This window comes from Halichoerus grypus, chromosome 2, assembly GCF_964656455.1.
Source record: "Halichoerus grypus chromosome 2, mHalGry1.hap1.1, whole genome shotgun sequence".
NCBI classification, from domain to species: Eukaryota; Metazoa; Chordata; class Mammalia; order Carnivora; family Phocidae; genus Halichoerus; species Halichoerus grypus.
The window spans coordinates 71,206,904-71,227,353 of NC_135713.1; the positions used below are offsets into that span (position 1 = coordinate 71,206,904).

At 35.2% G+C, this 20,450-nt stretch overlaps 1 long non-coding RNA gene across 2 annotated transcripts in view; it reads left to right on the forward strand.

Moving 5' to 3' along the window:
* Positions 1-252: 252 nt before the first annotated feature.
* Positions 253-20,450, forward strand: part of LOC118537505 (uncharacterized) — a 100,313-nt gene continuing 80,115 nt past the window's right edge. Inside the window, exon 1 of one of the 2 annotated variants that reach the window (XR_013445321.1) lies at positions 253-470. This is a non-coding gene — a long non-coding RNA (uncharacterized LOC118537505). The remainder of the gene's footprint in view (positions 471-20,450) is intronic. The other variant, XR_004918163.2, reaches the window with a different exon arrangement.

Consider the following 20,450-nt stretch of genomic DNA (forward strand, 5'->3'; position numbering starts at 1 on the left):
GGGCATGGTTTAAAAAAAAATTAAATGGTACAAAATGATACATAGTGAGCAATAATAACAGGATGATTTTTGCACCCTCACAAAATCCAACTGCCTATAGATGAACCTGTATTTAGGATTTTGTATCTTTAAATAGCAACAAGCCTCACTGTTGTGGTGGATTGTTTTCTCATGCTTGTGGAAGGTGGACGAAATAGCCTCACCAAAACAAAGCAAAATAAAATAAAGCCAGACGCCAAATGTGAGGGAGAAATGTGGTTGGAGGGCAACATGAATAATTGTGTAGAAGGTAAGAGAGTGGAGAACATAGTTTAATTCACAGAGGACTTCTCTCTACAGAGCTGCCAGGATCCCACACAGTTGTGCTAATTTATTTCCTGGCTACTACCCAACTGGGTGGTTTGCCGATCATGGAGAATTTTGAAACCCTGTAGAACCTACACCAACCAGAACTACCTCACCTGTTATGGGTGAGTATTACCCTGTGCATCTATTGTTAGTAACTTTGAAAGTGCTTTATGTATCCATTGCTAGGAAACTGTACCATGATTTTCCTCTAACATGGCTATGTTGTCCAGTAGAGTCTGACCAGTTAGAGTAAGCAGTTCTAAGCACAACATGAGTCCTCATACCAGACATTTATTTATTTAGCAATCACTTAGAGTGCTTGCAACTTTATTGCAGCTGTACAGTTTCTCTGGGATAACCATTGCAAATGAGATCTAGAATCTTCCCGATCCCCTTAATTCTCCAACTTTAGAACAAACTTCATTAATAATAATCAACTACAGTGATATATTTTTGAGTTGACGTCAATATGTATAGTGTCCTGAATATATTAACCGAAGTATATTTCCGTCTCCCTGTATTTTGGTATGTCTGAATCAAGGAAGAGATGCTTCTTGGCTTAGAAATGAATTCATGGCATAGCTTTGTTCAAATTCTACTGTAATGGGGTATTAGCTCCTAGATTGCTGCTTTCCTGATGTTACCAGAGCTGGGGCTATAGATGTATATATTGAAGAAATCCCTAGAGCCATAAGTATTCTTCTGTTATGATAATGTTACCATTAGTCTTGATTGCTTTTGACAATGGTTACTGAATTGCCCAAAGCAAGTTTAGTTTGTTCACATTTTCCCCCTTAATTTGAGAGAGTGTTTTTATTTCACTTTTATTTGAAATGAGTTCCTGTGCTGTTATTATGGCATTTTATGTGGCTTGTCATTGTAGTAATCAATTTTATATTTTCTTCACGCCAGTTCAACATTCTGCTCTTGACGAGCACTTTGTCATATTTACTGGGGTTCTTGTCATACATAGGAAAACGCTTCCTCTATTTGTCTCCTAAATTTTCTTTTTCCCTTGTTAGTAATTTTGCTATCTCTATATCAATGTTCTGGCTGGTTGCAATTACAAGTTTTCCCAGCTGGGAGCTTGTAGCATTTTCTCAGTCTCTGCAACATGCTGATCTATTCTGATATGAGTTCCAATTGTTTCACCTCCGTGTTCTGCATTTTTACCATGCCTTTGTTGAAAAGGAACTGTCGAAATTTGAAGCTGTAGACGTTTTCTTTTTTGTGTATTTCACCTAAGACAAACTTTGTGTTTTTCAAATATCTTCCCAGTGAGATGAATACTTTTTGGCTGAACTCTTGGAATTGATGCTTAGAGATTCTTATTCAGGTTTAATCTATAAAAATGTGAAAGGCAAACAGTGATTAAGTTCAAATCCTGAATGAGAAACTAATTGTCCCTGCCCATGGCAACAAACGTTAAAAAGATTTTTACTTTGTATTCAGTAATTGTGAAGATCTTTGTGGATGTGTGCACATGTATGTCATAAGTGTTCTCCATTGAGACTAGAGTCTTAATTTTTGCCACAGATTGCTACATTTTCTTGTCTGTTTTTTTTTCTCAAATAAATAAATAAATGAGTAAAATAAAATAATCTGTTGACAATGAAGGTGTTACTGTAGCACAATGACTCTAGTTGTAAATCAGAATCACCTGGATAGCTGATTAAAGCACAGAGATTTTGTAGGTCTAGAGTAGAGTTCAAGAATTTACATTTCTAATAAATTTCCAGGTAATGCTAACATTGCTAGGCAGAGGATCAACTTGCTCTAAGCAATGAGGCATTTGACTTTAATGGGTCCTAAATTTCTAAATCAATACTTCTCATATTTTTTAGAATATTGTTTGAATGCTCCTTTAGATGTGATGGCAACCAAGGGAAGGACAACACCAGCCATAAATTACTCATAAATTAAAAATTCACTAGTCCAAAATTTTAAATTATATACATACAAACACACACACATATATTTCTCTTCTATAAAAAGTTTATGTATTTGGATGATTTGACTTAAAGATTTATTTCTGATATAACATAGATTGAAACAACAAAAGATTTTTCTATGGTGTTCCAAGCATTACTTCAAAAACCATACAAAGGAAGCAAAAACACAGCAATAGAAGGAAACTTTAAACTGATAGCCTAATTTGAAATGACACTAAGGCAAGTTTGATTTTTCTACTCAAAGTTACTTTTATTTTTCAAATTACCAAAATTTGACTGACAATCCAGTTATAAATACTTTTCAGATCTGATTAGGGAAAGTCAGCAGAAAAGGGTTAAAAAAATAGGTTTTCTCTATGAATGTATTTTGGAGGCTAAAGAGTTAAGAGAAATAAAGGCAAATTTGTAGAATAATGAGAGATCTACAATTATCATTATATGTAAGAAATTTAAACTAGTTAAGCCAGCCATTAAAATGTTATAACAAGGGACAACTGGGTGGCTCAGTCAGTTAAGCATCAGACTCTTGATTTTGGCTCAGATCATGATCTCAGGGTCGTGGGATTGAGCCCAGCATGGAGCTTCACGCTGGGCATAGAGCCTGCTTTAAGATTCTCTCCCTCTCGCTCTGCCCCCTCCCTCGCCAAACTTGCCCACATGCATGTATGTGCATTCTCTCTCTAAAAAAAAAAATGTTAAAATGAAATATAAAAACTATTTTAAAAACATAGTTACAACCACCGCATTCATAATATTTTAAATATTATTTTGGTTTTAAATAACCTGTATTTTCATGTTAATATAAGAAGCAAAATCTTGGAGGTGTTGGGAAACAACCTGAAAGGTCTTGAAACAATGTTTGAATAACAGAAGATCATCAATTTTGTTTTCTGGTTTGGGCTGTTTCATACATTTCAGAAGTCACGCATATAAAAATTTGTTGTAATTATTTCTACTATCATTTAAATAGCTTTCAATCCATATCTAATATTTTTATTTTATCTTAACAGTTAAATTGACATACAATAAACTAGATATATTTAAAATGCACAGTTTGATTAGTTTTGATATACATATAAGCCTATGAAATTGGTAAAACAATCATTATAATTAACATACTCATCTTTCCTCAAAATATATCCTGCCCCTTAGTAATCCTGTTTTCTCACCTTCCCTAACACTCCTCCCTGTCCCCAGGAAACCACAGATTGCTTTCTGAAACTGTATGTTAGATGGCATATCCTATAATTCTATATCAGTAGAATCATCCAGGACATATACTTCTGAATCTGCTTTTAAAATTCAACTTAATTATTTGGAGCTTCAGCCACATTGTAGCATTTATTCACAAGCTCTTTTAGAGCACCTTCCAATTCATTCTCACATCCTTTCCACATTGTAGAGCATAGAGAGAAAAAAGAAAGTTGTGTTTGCTACAAGGCCATTTTTCATTAGTATCTACAAAAATAATATAACAGAAGCTGAATTATAATATCAGTTTCTCTCACCTCACATCCTTTATGGGAAAAAAGTCCCCAGCTTCCACTTCAAAACTGCACCGCATCTGGAAACCAGTTCCCTAATGGGACTTGGAGAAGGGAATAGAGTAAGAGACATTGCCCGAAATCTTAAGACAAGCCCTACATATATCAAAAACAAGATACAGTGCACCCACAATACGATACACTTAGAGGAAAACTATTCAAAACATACATAAAGCCCACATCTACCCTGGCCTTCCCTGACTCTCTTTCTCTCCCCAGATCCTTTTTCCTTAGTGCCCAAAGTCTGGTCTCCAGACACTGCACCTTAGCTCCCCTACACTGTGTTTTCTTAGATGTTTGGTAAGGAAGAACTCTGATAAGGAATGTTAGAACTGTGGCAGAGTTAAATGGGAGTACCAGAAAATTTCTGGATGAATTTCAGAGAGGGAGTAGAAACCCCTGAGATGACTCCGTACAAAATCCTGAATCAAGCTTGTTTGTGGCTCAAATTATTTAAGAAGAGAAAAACAAGTAGCCTAATATCTAGCTCAAATGTAGCTTCAGAGTTCTCCCTATTGCAAATTGACACCCAATATCCCTCTTTTTAAAATTAAAGTTTATTTTTCAAAGAAGTTAAGTGTTTCCATAGAATTTTGTTCTTATATAAAAGTGCAAAAATGCACAGATAAAGTAAATGTTCCAGTAAATGTTTGAAGTATTTTATGAATATAGCTTTGTTTTTAGAAAACCATGTTATATGTGTTACCAGTTAATCCCAGTGAGAAAATGATCAAATTTACAGGTTAAGTGATTTGTAGACAATTACATAGCAAATCAGGGAAGGAAACAGAATGATGACTCTTGTCATTGAGGTATATGCACTTTCAAGCCCACTCTATGTCTAGTGAGCAATGATAGTAAGCACTGAGAACCACCATTCTTTATTCTAGGTCTCTATCTATCTATTGATTGATCTATCATTTCTTTCTAAATGATAAGTTACCCATTCATTCCATTAGAAACATCGGAAAGTTTTTGAAGTTTAAAGATTGATCCTCTCTTTATAGTACTTTAAGTATTATAAAGTATAGTACTTTATTCCTGAAAGGCTCTAGGACAAGCTTGTATAAGTAAAAAAGGATAACATTTTTTCTGGGTTCCTACTGAAACAGTTTGTAAGAGCCTGGGTATAGAGACACTGAATCACCTACATCCTTCATGGTGGGGCAGGGAGGCTTCACATTATACTTTATTTGATAATGCCCCCAAAAGACAGTACACTGCACGTGTGGGTTTATGTAATAGCCCTTCCACAATTCTCTGTGCCTCCATTCAGAGCCACAATGTCAGGGTTTTTGTTTTTGTTTTGTTTTGTTTTCGTACTGTTATCAGCGGTCATTACATGCTCTGACGTGTTTAATCCAAATGACTCATTACTTCTCACAATCAAAGAATAACAGAACAATATGAAACATCATAAAATCTAACATCATCTCTTCCTATTTCATTAAATATTCTCCTTGTAACAGGTTGGCCAAAACATCCCTTCAATATGATTAGATAAGTGAAGAAATTATATTAGATTCAGTTCCCTGAAAGACCATCTACAGTAAATACAGCAGTGGGTTTCAATTTAAATTAAAATTGATTGTATGCTTATTGGTTCTTCTAAGCTTTGGAACTGGAAAATTAAAAATTCACCCATAGCAATTTTGATTTGCTTCTGAGAAAAAGTTCTTGATTTAGACGCCCAGCAGGCTACCAAAAGGTAAATATAAAAGTGGGAAAAATATAAAAGTATTCTGTTTGGGAGGTTATCACAATTGTATGGAAAAAACTGAAAGCAGTCGCTACCTCTGGGCTTCTTAAACAATCATATCATAAATTTCTAGTTGTTGTTATGGTTGAATACACAACAGTAAGGTTAGCGTATCTCCTTTTTTTCTTGAGATTGCCTTAGTTTACATATGTTATCCCAGTGTAATTTTCCCAGTTTCCAAATTATCCAGGTGGATGCTCATTTATATTGACTTCTTATATATTAGAAACTGCAGTCTTAGCTGCAGTCTAATAACAGCCTCAGATACTTAGAGCTGGACTATTGCCCTTTATTCAAAGGTGTTTTTCCAGTGGTGAACTGGGAGTAAACACCATCAAATTTAAATCATTATAGAATCACATTTGAATTTTGTAAAGATTGGTTTCCAGATGGTATGTAGGACCTTGGAGTTAGGTGATTATAGTTGAATAATTAAAGTTTTGATCTAGCCATACATTTAAGTAGATAATGAATGAAATGAAATTTGTCTTTCGCATCAAATCCATCCAGTCACATTTGCCCACCACCTGACCATCTCTGTTTAAAACTAGGTTTTTGAAGATCTATTCATATATGTTTGTGATGGACACACAAAATGGACAGGAAGATAAGAGCTCTCCCTTAGAGTAATCTGCAATCAATTAGAAGCAAAAAAGTAGAATTAAGAATACCAAAATAAAAAAATTGTGTATCATACCCAGTCCATCCATGGAAATCCAGAGGAACTTTATCAAAGTATTTTATAATAATTCTGAAAAGTAATGATACAAGCTAATACCAACTGGGTACTTATTACATACCAGGCACTGTACTAAGTCTCACCCAAAAAATGTAGTCGGTACCTTTATTATTTTCACATTACAGATGATGAGACTGAGGGACTAATAGTTTCATTGTTTACTAGAGATAATGTTTTTAGAAATCAGCGGAGCATGGACTTGAATCACATAGTCTGACTTCAGAAACTGCACTTGAGCCACTAATAGGTACTAAAAAGAAGAACTGTGTCATGCCTTCCACAGGATAATGAAAACCTAGGTACTTGAAAATTGAGAGTTACATAACTTTTATAATACCAATTATACAGAGTCCATAAATCATCATTTACCTAAATGATTTCCATAATTTGATCTGATATTAACATGAGATTCATTGGTGTATATTTAAAAAATTTATCTTTTCCCCTTAAAAAATTCACAAGGTTAACCCACACTCTGACCTAAAAATACCTCACGTCATTCTTCATGATTCCTCAGAAATTATAGATAATGATTCATAGTCATATTTAAAAGTACTAGAAAATAATACCAGTGAGTTCTGATTATGTCAGTGCTATTCCCAATACTTGACATATATTATATCATTCAGTCTCACTAGAACCTCATGAAGTGCGTACTATAGTTCTCCTAACTTTTATAGATAAAGTACTTGTGATTTCTGGGATTCTTGGAGATTTTCTAGGTTCTTTGTTATTATTGCAACTAACATGAATATCAAAAGAAATACATGATTTAGGTGGTATTACAGCTGATTGTTTTTAATTTCTTCCAGCAACACAGCATATAAAATATATGGACATGTGGAGGAGTATAATATCGTCTCTTAAAATTTCAACTACCTAGAATGTCAATCCTTTATTTCAAATTAGTTCTGTAATTTATGGTGTAACAACTATTATCATTCTCAGAAATAACCAAGACATAATGTGAGTTGAATCACCTCATTAATTTAATAATATTTTACCATTACTCTTAAGCACCAGTCCACTCTACTCTCTCATTTTTGTTGTTTATCTTCTTGATTTTAATATAAATTTAAAAGCCTAATTTATTTTCTTTCAACACTTATTTTGCCCTGCAGAACTCACCACATTCTAGGCTTTATTTTTCTGCTCAGCCTTATTAACTGGTATCACTCTTATATTCTCAGCTATTAAAAATAATGATATTAATAAGAGGAATGTCTTCCTCATTATCTACTCTAAGCTTGGCGCTCACAAGAAATGAGATGGAAGAATCAGGTTGCTAGGGCTGACAGTAGGAAAGAGGTCAAAATTCCTCAGTTTAGGGCATCCCACTATATATTTCCCCTACAGGAACCAAACAAGACTTTTTCAATCTAGCTTATCTTTTGATTCACTTAATCTTCACAACAATCTTGTACACTAACTATTAGAATCTCAACTGATTGTATGAGGAAATGGATTGTATGAGGAAATCCTCAATGGTGAGGATTAAGTAACTCGCATAAAAGACCATGTACTTATGTGTATAGAGATCTGGGATTCAAACCCAGCTTTGCTGATTTCAGAACCTGTCCTCCACTAATATCCTCACAGAACCCATCACTGCCCTGCTGGGCTTCTCTTTGCTGCTCTTCTCTGCCTTCTGTAAGACCCCATGATGTTTCTTTTCTCTCTCTCTCTCATATTCTGGACAAGAGAAACAGAATAAGCCCTGCCAGAGCGGACAAAAGACTGAGAATCCAGGCCTCGTGTCCATACCTTCTTCTCCCCCAAATCTATACATTTCTTCCCATGAAAAGCACTTTTCTGAAGGCCATAAATGGCTTAAATTTAATATCAGAAAGTTCTCTTGTAGAGTGTGAAGAGCCTATAAGACTTCATTTTATAGATGGAAAAAATGAGACAGAGCAGAGAAAGGATGTGCCTCAGAATCATACATCTAGTAATGATAGAATTGAGCAGAGGACCTAGGTCTTCTGAGTCTTGTATCCACACTATTGTTTCCCAGATTATGGGGATATTGGATGAGTTACAGTTCTCAAGGTGATTTTAGCTGTTACATGGCAACAGAATTAGATAGCAGTAAATCACATACTGAGAAAGTTATTCCCATTTCAATTCCTTACAAGCCTTCAATGAGAAATTCTTGGTTTAATGCTAGTGTGTCTTTTAACCCCACTTAAACATGCCTCAAACCTTGCTTTCCTGTATTGAAAAATATAGTGAATGATACAACAAACACCTGTGTCTTTCTGCTTTCTTTGAAAAACAAAGTATTACCATTGTTGAAGAATATACGAGCCTGTCTTAGATTTTTCGGGCTGCTATAACAAAATATCACACACTGGGTGGCTTATAAACAGCAAACATTTATTTCTCACAGTTCTGGAGCTGGGAAGACAAAGGTTAAGATGTCAGAAGGTTCACTGTCTGAATTCCTGGTTCATAAGACAGAAGTCTTCAGTTTCTTCACATGGTGGGAGGGGCGAGGGAGCTCTCTGGGATCTCTGTCATAAGAGCACTAATTCCATTAATGAGGGCTCCACCCTCATGACCTCTCATAGGACTCACCTCCTAGTATTATCACATTGGGGATTAGGTTTCAATATGAATGGGGGAGGCACAAAAATTTAGTCTGTAGGAGAGCCCCTCCATGATTTTTTCCTCCTCCCTTTCAACTGGCATTCACTAACCAGAATTTGGTGATTTCTATTTAAATGATTTTTTCATAATTTTAAGGATAAGTATATTCATATATATGTATATATGACAGATGCATATGTACAGTCAGTAAAATCAGAAGTAGTATATGTAGTTTTATCTCTCCTTTAAAGATAAGGCCCTATTTTCATTTTTAATATATACTCAAATGATATCACACTATTTTTTTTAAACTTAATTTTAGCTTATGCCTATGGCTTTCATTTATTTTTATTGCTATATATTATTTTACTTGTTCATTCTTCTATTAATATGCATTTCATTTTCTTCAGTTTTTTTCTTCTTTTTTGATATTACAAGCAAAGCTACTTTGGATATTCATGTTCATGTTGAATTATCTATACAAGTTCACAAGTTACTGTTATTTTGTGGAAATAGAACAGTAATTACCAGGAAAGTCTTGTGTGTATATATTTACCATATATTTACCAGATTCATTTTCTTCTCCAGAATCATGATCCCAGTTTCATAGTCATCCTATGCTGAATGAGTATTGTTAATCCTTATTACGGTCATACTTTTTGAATTTTTGCAGAGTAAAGTACAAAGTAATTGTGTCTTTAGTTTGAATTTCCCTATATTAGTAAATTTAAGCATCTTTAATATGCTTATTTTTCATGTGTATTTATGTTAATAACATTTTCATATTTTTTTTAAAGATTTTATTTATTAATTTGACAGAGAGAGACACAGCGAGAGAGGGAACACAAGTAGGGGGAGTGGGAGAGGGAGAAGCAGGCTTCCCGTGGAGCAGGGAGTCCGATGCGGGGCTGGATCCCAGGACCCTGGGATCATGACCTGAGCCGAAGGCAGATGCTTAACGACTGAGCCACCCAGGCGCCCCACATTTTCATACGTTTTACTTGCATTCACCAGTATTTTACTTTAGATAATTATGTATTTATGACTTATAGATATTCTTTTTATATTCTAGATACCAATTCCTTGTTGGTCTTATATGTTTCAGTTGTATTATTCCAGCATTGGGCTAATTTTCTTGACTTTATTTATGGTATTTTTAGATAAAATAAAACTATTTTAGTGTACCCTAGTTTATATATATTTTTTAGAGTTCAAGGGTTTTACTTCTTAGTTAAGAAATCTTTCCTTTATAAATATTTGAAATATATTCTGCTACATTTTATTCTAAAATGGATATAATCTCTTATTAAACATACAGAGTATTACATAAGCAATCATATCATGTGAAAATAATAATCATTATAATTTTACTCAAAAATAGTTTATGCTTTCCCATATAAGGAGCTTGGAATTGACCACTCCATCCTAATAAGAAGTAAAAAGCTGAAGAGACTAAAAAATCAACAAGACTGGGGAGGACACAGGGCAAATTTCTGCCCCTAAGATTGGAGAGACAGATAGAAAAATACAGGGAGTCACAGGTTATTGAAGCAGATTAACCTGGGAAACAGTGTAGGGGTAGGAAAACCTGAACTGTAATTGACAAATTATTGGAGACTTAGTGTGGACAAGTCTGAGAGTTAAATAACTCACAGAGACCAAGTCATGGTGGGCCTCCTTAATATTGTGAGATGTACATCCAGAGCTCAATCAGGTCCTCACAGTAAATATCCAAGAAAAATCCTCACATACATCCAGCAGGGGGAAAGAAAAAGAAATAGGCCAGAGAGCACTGTTCTTCCTAACAAGGCCTGCCTTTGGGGAAACTAGTAAACGAGAACCTAACCTGCCAGGGTATTAATAGAGACTAACTGACCTGGGCAAAGGGGAATACTCTAGCCTACTCTGCTATCTTGTTCCACCTAACCTGGGGCCGGGGGGGGGGGGTTGGTTAGAGAAAACAAACAAACAGAAATACTTGTGTCTACTAAGAAGTTGCTACAGCTTAGGTCAAAGAGTTTGCTGCCTGTGTTCTCCTTTAGGATTTTGATAATTTCCTGTCTCATGTGTAGGCCTTTTATCCATTTTGAGTTTATTTTTGTGTATGGTGTAAGAAAGTGATCCAGTTTCATTCCTCTGCATGTGGCTGTCCAATTTTCCAAACACCATTTCTTAAAGAGACTGTCTTTTTTCCTTTGGATATTCTTTCCTGCTTTGTCAAAGATTTGTTGACCATATAGTTGTGGGTTCATTTCTGGGTTTTCTGTTCTGTTCCATTGATCCATGTGTCTGTTTTTGTGCCAGTACCATACTGTCTTGATAGCTTTATCATATAGCTTGAAGTCTGAAATCGTGATGCCTCCAGGTTTGCTTTTCTTTTTCAAGATTGCTTTGGTTATTTGAGATCTTTTGTGATTCCCTACAAATTTGAGGATTGTTTGTTCTACCTCTGTGAAAAATGATGGTGGTATTTTGACAGGGAGTACATGAAATGGGTAGATTACTTTGGATGGTGTAGACGTTTTAATGATACTTGTTCTTCCAATCCATGAGCTTGAATGTTTTTCCATTTATTTCTGTCATTATCAATTTCTTTCTTAAATGTTCTATAGTTTTCAGAGTACAGATCTTTTACGTCTTTGGTTAGGTCTATACCTAGGTATCATGTTTTTTGGTGCAATTGTATATGGGATTAATTCCTTGATTTCTCTTTCTGCTGCTTCATTATTAGTGTATAGAAATGCAACAGATTTCTGTACTTTGATTTTATATTCTGTGACTTTGCTGAATTCATGTATCAGTTCTAGCATTTTTTGGTGGAATCTTTTGGGTTTTCTACATAGAGTTATCATGTCGTCTGCAAATAGTGAAAGTTTGATTTCTTCCTTATCGATTTGGATGCCTTTTATTTCTTTTTTACTTCCAGTACTATGTTAAATAACAATGGTGAGAGTGGATATCATTGTCTTGTTCCTGACCGTAGAGAAAAAGCTCTCAGTTTTTCCCCATTGAGGAGATATTAGCTGTGGGTCTTTTGCATAAGGCCTTTATGATATTGAGGCATGTTCCCTCTATCCCTACTTTGCTGACACATCTCTGGGGGCAAGGGAAACAAAAGCAAAAATGAACTATTAGGACTTCAATAAGATAAAAACTTCTGCACAGCAAAGGAAACAATCAACAAAACTAAAAGGCAACCTATGGAATGGGAGAAGATATTTGCAAGTGATGTATCTGATAAAGGAGTAGTATCCAAAATCTATAAGGAACTTATCAAACTCAACAACTCAAAAATAAATAATCCAGTTAAGAAATGGGTAGAAGACATGAATAAGCATTTTTCCAAAGAAGACATCTGGATGGTTACAGACACATGAAAAGATGTTCGATATTACTCACCATCAGGGAAAAACAAATCAAAACCATGGTGGGATACTAACTTACACCTGTCAGAATGGCTAAAATTAACAACACAGGAAACAACAGATGTTGGTATGGATTCAGAGAAAGGAGAAACTTTTTACTGCAAACTGGTACAGGCACTCTGGAGAACAGTATGGAGGTTCCTCAGAAAGTTAAAGATAGAACCACCCTACAACCCAACAATTATACTACTAGGTATTTACCCAAAGGATACAAAAATACTAATTTAAAGGGGTATGTGCACCCTGATGTTTATAGCAGCATTATCAGTGATAACCAAATTATGGAAAGAGTCCAAATATCCATTGACTGATGAATGGATAAAAAAGATGTGTGTGTGTGTGTGTGTGTGTGTGTGTGTGTGTGTGTGTGTATAAAATGGAGTATTACTCAGCAATCAAAAAGAATCAAGTCTTGCCATTTGCAATGATACGAATGGAACAAGAGTGTATTATGCTAGGCAAAATAAGTCATTGAGAGAAAGACAAATATTATATGATTTCACTCATACGTGGAATTTAAGGAGCGAAACAGATGAACGGGAAGGAAAAAAAGGAACAGAAGCAAACTATAAGAGACTCTTAACTATAGAGAACAAACAGGGTTGATGGAGGGAAGGTGGGTGTGGGATGGGCTAAGTGGGTGATGGGTATTAAGGAGGGCACTTATTGTGATGAGCACTGGGTGTTATATCTAGATGATGAGTCACTAAATTCTACTAAAACCAATATTACATTATATGTTAACTAACTAGAATTTAAATAAAAACTTGAAACAAACAAAAAACAACAAAAACAAACAAGCCAAAACACTTGTGAAGTTCATACTCAAGCACCATAGACTCATTAAAAGACTGAGATACAAGGCAGGAGGGAAGAATTAGGATTACTTTGTTACTGTAAGGTACTCACATACCTATGAAGTGTATAGTGTTATTTGAAAGTGGACTTGGATTAGCTGTAAATGTATATTGCAAACTGAAGACAAACCACTAAAAAAAGTAAAAAGGAAGTATAATTGATTTGCTTAAAGAGGAAAGTAAAATGGCATCATATAAAATGCTCAATGAAAATAATAAAAGGCAGAAAACAAGTGGAACACAAAAATAGAAAAAGGACAAGGTCAATAAATAGAAACCACTAATAGATATGGTAGATATTAATCCAACTCTGTCATGAATCCCTTTAAATGTCAATAGTCTAAATACATAATGGGGTGCCTGGGTGGCTCAGTCGTTAAGCGTCTGCCTTCAGCTCAGTTCATGATCCCAGGGTCCTGGGATCCAGCCCCTCATCGGGCTCCCTGCTGCGTGAGAAGCCTGCTTCTCCCTCTCCCACTCCTCCTGCTTGTGTTCCCTCTCTCGCTGTGTCTCTCTCTGTCAAATAAATAAATAAATCTTCAAAAAAATACATCAGTTATCAGACAGATATCAGAGTGGATCAAAAACATGACCTAGATATATTTTGTCAACAGGAAATCCACTTTAAAATGAAGACAAATATAGATTAAAAGTGACTGGATGGTGAAATATATACTATACTAACATTAATCAAAAGAAAGCAGGAGTAGCTATATTAATTTCAGACAGGGCAGATTTCAAAGCAAGTTATTGGGGATAAAGAAGGGCATTACATAATAAGGGAGTCAATTTCAAGAAGACATAACAATCCTTAACGTGTATGCACCTAACAAGAGTGTCAAACTATGTCAAGCAAAAACTAATAGAATTGCAGAGAGAGAGAGAGAGAGAGAGAGAGAGAGAGATCAGTGCACTATCATAATTGGAGACTTCTATATCCCTCTATCAGAAATGGATAGATAACAGCAGGCAGAAAATTTGTAAGGACATAGTTGAACTCAACAATATTAATCAATTGGATACAATTGACATCTGGAGACTATTTCATTCAACAACAGCAGAATACACAGTCTTCTCAAACTCACATGGAACAATCACCAAGACAGATTACATTCAGGGCCATAAAACACATCTTAACAAATTTAAAAGAATAAAAATAATACAGTGTCTTCTCTCACACCACAATGTAATAAAACTACTGGAAATCAATAACAGAAAGTTAATTTGAAAATTACAAAATACATTGAGATTACCAACATGCTTCAAATTTACACATGGGTCAAAGAAGAAATCTCAAGATAAAATTAGAAAGTATTTTGAACTGAATGAACATGAAAACACAACTTATAAAAATTTGTGAAATGTAGCAAAAACAGTGCTTAGAAGGAAATTATAGCATTGAGTGCATATATTAGAAAAGAAGAAAGCTCTGAAAGAAATAAAGTTTCCACCTTAGGCAACTGAAAAGAGCAAATTAAATTTAAAATAGCAAAAGAAGATATGTAATAAGAATTAAAACATAAGTTGATGAGCCTGAAAACAGGAAGTCAGTAGAGAAAAATCAGTGAAACCAAAAGTTGATTCTTTGAAAATGTCAATAAAATCAATAAATCTATAGCCAGCCTAACTAAGAAAAAAGAGAGAGGACACAAAATATTGAAATGAAAGAGGAGATATCACTACAGATCTATAGATATTAAAAGGACAAAAAGGAACACTATAAGCAATTCTATGCCCACAAATTGATAACCTAGATGAAATGGACAAATTATTTGAAAGACACGATCTGCCAAATCTCACACAAAAAGAAACAGACAATCTGACTAGGCTTACATCTACCAAAGAAATTGAATCAATACAATATCTTTCAGAGAATAGAAGCACAGGGAATATTTCCTAACTCATTCTATAGATCAGCATTACCCTAATATCAAAACTAGACAAAGTCATTACAAGAAAACTACGGATCAGTATATCTCATGAATATGGATGCTATCAAAGATGTCAAGCAACAAGAACTCACATTCATTGCTGGTGGGAATTCAAAATCATACAGCCATTTTGGAAAATAGTTTGGTACTTTCTTATAAAATTAAACATTCTTTTACCATAGGGTCCAGCAACTGCACCTTTAGGATTTGAAAACTTGTACATGAAAAAACATGCACATAGATGTTTGTAGTGGCTTTATTCATAATTGTCAAAACTTGAAAACAACAAAGTAGGTGATTGATAAATATATTATGGTATATGCAGACAATAGAATATTATTCAGAGCTAAAAAGAAATGAGCCATCAAGCCATGAAAAGACATGGAGACCCACTGTGTGGTTCTAAATATATGACATTTCATAAACATATGAAAAGGCAAACTATGGAGACAATAAAAAGATTAGTGATTGCAAGGGATTGGCAAGGAGAATGGATAAATAGGCAAAGCATAAGAATTTCAGGTCTTCATGATATTATAATGATGGATATGTCATTTGGTTGGTCACTCTGATTAATCCAACTCGCAGAAGCTGACCACATCCATTCAATTTGTCTAATTCAACATGCAATTAAGGATACTACAGACTAGACCCCTAGAATCATTGAAGGCATTGAACTCAACCATGTCCACTAGGGACCTGGATTCAGCCAGCTGAACAATTCCATAAACTTGCAAGGCATACTTTAAAAAGCCAGATGGCTTTCTTTTAAAATTTCTGTAAAGGTCTTTCTACATGGCCCACTGCTTAAATCAGGCAGAGAAAGATTTGTTAGTGATTTTAGACTATATCTTGGCTTGCAAGGAGGAACTCTGGGCTAATTTTATCATTCACAACTCTGGCCAGTAAGCTGCAGCTGATCTGAATGCCTTCCGGGGATCAGATGGTGTCATCGATCATTTCATTTAAAGTCTGGAACAAATTTTGTACCAGCTTTTCTAATTGGATGACTCCAGTTATAAGGATAACTGACCACTGATAACATAGAAATATTGTGTCAGTTATCCCTACAGGAAACTCCCTCAAGGAACTGAGGGTAGCCTCATTTTGGAGGGATCACCAAGTGATGTGAGAGATACATAATTTGGAATTTCTTTAAACCAATAAATAAAGGTTCCCTTTAAGTTAGAGCTTTAATTTGGGTGGGAATTTGTGGGACAATGTTTCCCCAAAGGGAATAGCCCAAATTCTTTTGGGTAAAGTGAGATGCCACTAAGACCATCCTTTTTTGAATATAGCATTTCTATTTGACAAGCAATGCTTATCAGATCCTTCCCACTATATTAGTCACCATATCCAAGTCAGCCTACCTCAAAATGGCAAAATCAGACTAGAGAATTATTAGACTTCCATAGTATAAAAATTCAGTTTTGATAAGAGCCTCATAGAAAACAAATAACTGTTTTTCTAAATGCATATATGTGCTTGCCAAGGAGAGGTTGAATTTAAAACATCAAGGTGTGCTTCCCTTTGCCTGAGGCTCTGATAAGCAAAATCATCAGCCACAGAGACTTGTAGGTTAAATTGTTAGATTATTTGCCTGGAAGGTAGAGAGCATGCCTCAGCTTGCTAAGTATTTTTCCAACACAAACTATTGGTTTGGGTCCCACTCACAGTATGCTGATTTGTGTGCTAGTTAATATAAACAATCAACTATAATAAGTAAGTGAGGCACATTCGATCTTCAAAGGACTCAACAAGGTCCTGTATCTTTTTTTGGTGATGGTAGCCAAGGGGATAAGAATCAAGATTTTTCTTCACTATGAAAGGGATTGAGCACTGTAAATCTCCCTACATATTCCAAGTAACTTTTCTTGCCAAGCAGGCACCTGAATACATTGTTTAACTATTGGCATATATATGACAACACTGTGCTCAGGTCTGTTGAGTCTAAGACTTCTGACGAACAGGACACCCTCTATACATTGAAAGCTTTTTTATCTCATAGAGTAAAGGCACTCACATTAAATCATGATCTGACTGCTCGTTGGAAGAAATGAGTTTATATATACCTTGAAAACTATTGCAAACATTATTAGAAGACTTAGCACATGAATGGGAATTGGTCTTGGCCCTCAGATGACAGTAGGATATAAAAGAGGTTGTTAGCAATGCTAAGGCAGCATGCCAGTGTCATTAGTATGGGCAATGGATTCAGTTGCAGTGACAATTTCTGGAACAGTCAGGGCTATGGGAGCAACAACTAAATTCAGTTGACAATAATCCACTATAAGTCTCAAGAGCCCATGAGCCTTTTTTACCGGCATACATGGCTGTTGTATTGAAATATTTCATCTCTTTTTACTCCTGCTGCCTTTAAGTCCTAATCAAAGCTGTGTTTTCCTTTTCTCCCTCTGGAATTCTACATTGCTTCTGTCGGACCAACAGAGTGGAGACAGGGAATTGGTTTGAAAGTGATTTACACCTCCCACTGGTACTCCTTTACATGTAGCTATTCCCAATCAGGATAAACCCTCTGAACTTTATGAGCATTCATATTACAAGCATGTAAAACATTAATCACAATTAGACAGGCAACAGAAGTCACAACAGTACATCAAATCATTCCCAAGGGCCCTACCCACAAGATAACTTCAGTTTCCTTTCCTTGCTGAATCTTGGTCTGTATCCATCAGTTAAATTTGAGTTTCCCCTGCCAAACAAGGGCAGATACAGTAGTGACTCCAGTGTCTGTATTCAACAGAACTCTACAGTTTGAGCCCCTCCCTTCCCCAAAGTTCTTTAGTATATTCAGATAAGTGTGTATGGCCTTTTGGTTCCCCTCAGAGATCAGGAGATTCAGCTGTACCATTGGTGATTATTCTCCTTAGAACAGCTGAGATCAAGGTAGACTGGAAAGGAGGGATCAAGGGGCATGTCAGGAGAAAGTGACTCAACACTGGTAAGCATGGCTTTGCATTTACTTTTGATTTGGGGTGCATGGTAATAGCTTGTGGATCAATCAGATCCATTTCTGATGTTTTCAGTTTACTCAGTGCTAAGCTGGTTGGTGAGATCTTCGTGGTTGACACCATCTGTATCAGACACGAGGATCCCAATACTAGGCCACTTTGTTTTCTAGATAAAGCCACAGGGTTTTCTGTCTTGAGTGACTTTGGCTTAAAAAAATGTCCACATTAATTTGGACTACTTTCTGTTCCATTCACCTAATAATACTTCTTCAGTTTTCACCTAGTTTTTACATAAGGGCGTTGGGAGTTCTCAAGAGTGATGGGGATAGCTGAAGGAATTTACCTATATATCTTTGTGTTCTTTTTAATTAAATTAATTAAATTAAAATTTTTAAGTTTTTATTTTAATTCCAGTTAGTTGACATACAGTTTTATATTAGTTTCAGGTGTACAATATAGTGATTCAACACTTCCATACATCACCCAGTGCTCATCATGACGAGCGCCCTCCTTAATCAACATCAACTATTTAACCCAACCCTCCATGGGGAGGCTGGGTGGCTCAGATGGTTAAGCGTCTGCCTTCGGCTCAGGTCATGATCCCAGGGTCCTGGGATCAAGCCCCACATCGGGCTCCTGGCTCAGCAGGGAGCCTGCTTCTCCCTCTCCCTCTGCCTCTCTCCCTGCTCATGCTTTCTCTCTCTCTCTCTCTCTCTGTATCTCTGTGTCTCAAATGAATAAATAAAATCTTAAAAAAAAAAAAAAACTATTTAACCCAACCCTCCACCTATCTACTCTCTGGTAGCCATCAGTTTGTTTTTTATAGTTAAGAATCTGATTTTTAGTTTTCTCTCTCTCTCCTTTTTTCCCCTTTCTCATTTGTTTTGTTTTTTAAATTCCACATGAGTGAAATCATATAGTATTTGTTTTTCTCTTATTTTGCTTAGCATTATACTCTCTAGCTCCATCTACATCATTCCAAATGGCAAGATTTCACTCCTTTATATGGCTGAATAATATTCCATTTAAATATATACAACACCTTTATCCATTCATCAATCAGTGTACACGGGCTGCTTCCATATCTTGGCTACTGTAAATAATGCTGCTGTAAACATAGGGGTGCATGTATCCGTTTGAATTAATGTTTTTATATTATTTGGGTAAGTACCCAGTAGCACAATTGCTGAATCATAGGGTAGTTCTATTTTTAAATTTTTTTTAGTCCATTTATATTTATTATATTTATTAAGAGAGTTGGGCCTATTTCTATCTTCTATTTTTTTTCCAGTTTGCCCTATCCTTTGTTTTCTTTTTTCTTGTTTTTTCATAATTGGTATCTATATTTCCTCCTTCTCTTTGATTTTTTGTTTTGAAATAATTTCAAATTACAAAAAAAGGTACAAAAGTTACAAATTATTCCTGAATATCCTTTACCCATTCCACAGATGTTATCATCTTATATAATCATTGTACAATTATTAAAACTAGGAAAGTAACATTGATACAATACTATTAACTTATCTATGGACCATATTCATGTTTTGTCAATTGTCTAATATCCTGTTTTTAAATTTTTGAGGAACCTCCATACTGTTTTCCAGAGTGGCTGCACCAGCTTGCATTCCCACCAACAGTGCATGAGTGTTCCTTTTTCTCCATATCTTTGCCAAGCACCTGATGTTTCTTTTGTTTATTTTAGCCATTCTGACAGGTATGAAGTGATATCTCATTGGGAATTTACCTATATATCTTTCAATCAGTTCTTGTTATCCAGTAAATTATATTCATCAGTATCATAAACCCAATTTAGGGCAGTGAGATCTGTTTTCTTCCAGTCTTAAGAAGCTTAGAACTGCATTTTAAGGTTATGAATAGTAAGTCTGAAGTATTTATCATCTATATACCTGTGTTTTAACATGTTAACTTTATAAGCATATCCTGTTTTTGCATTATTCTTGGTTTTAATCTTTATTTTTATTCAAGCATTATAATTGTGTCATAGTAATTCACTTTCTTCAAACTTCAAATTCTTTAATTAATTATAGTTTATAAATAAACATAGAGAGAAATAGGTGATAATTTGCAGATTCCCAAATAAATTTCAGAATTTTTCTACAATGCTGAATCTTCAATAATAGCTAGACTTCAGTTCTTTGCTTTTTCCACAGACACCTATGCATGTGGACCACACATGCACACTCAAGCCACCAATTTCGCATTCTGGCAGGAATATGTAGATGCTTCAGCAAAACCCTCTTGCCACTTCTAGATAGACAATATTTTCATCTGCAAGTGGATAAATTTAATTCTTTTGTTTTTGTGAATAGCAAC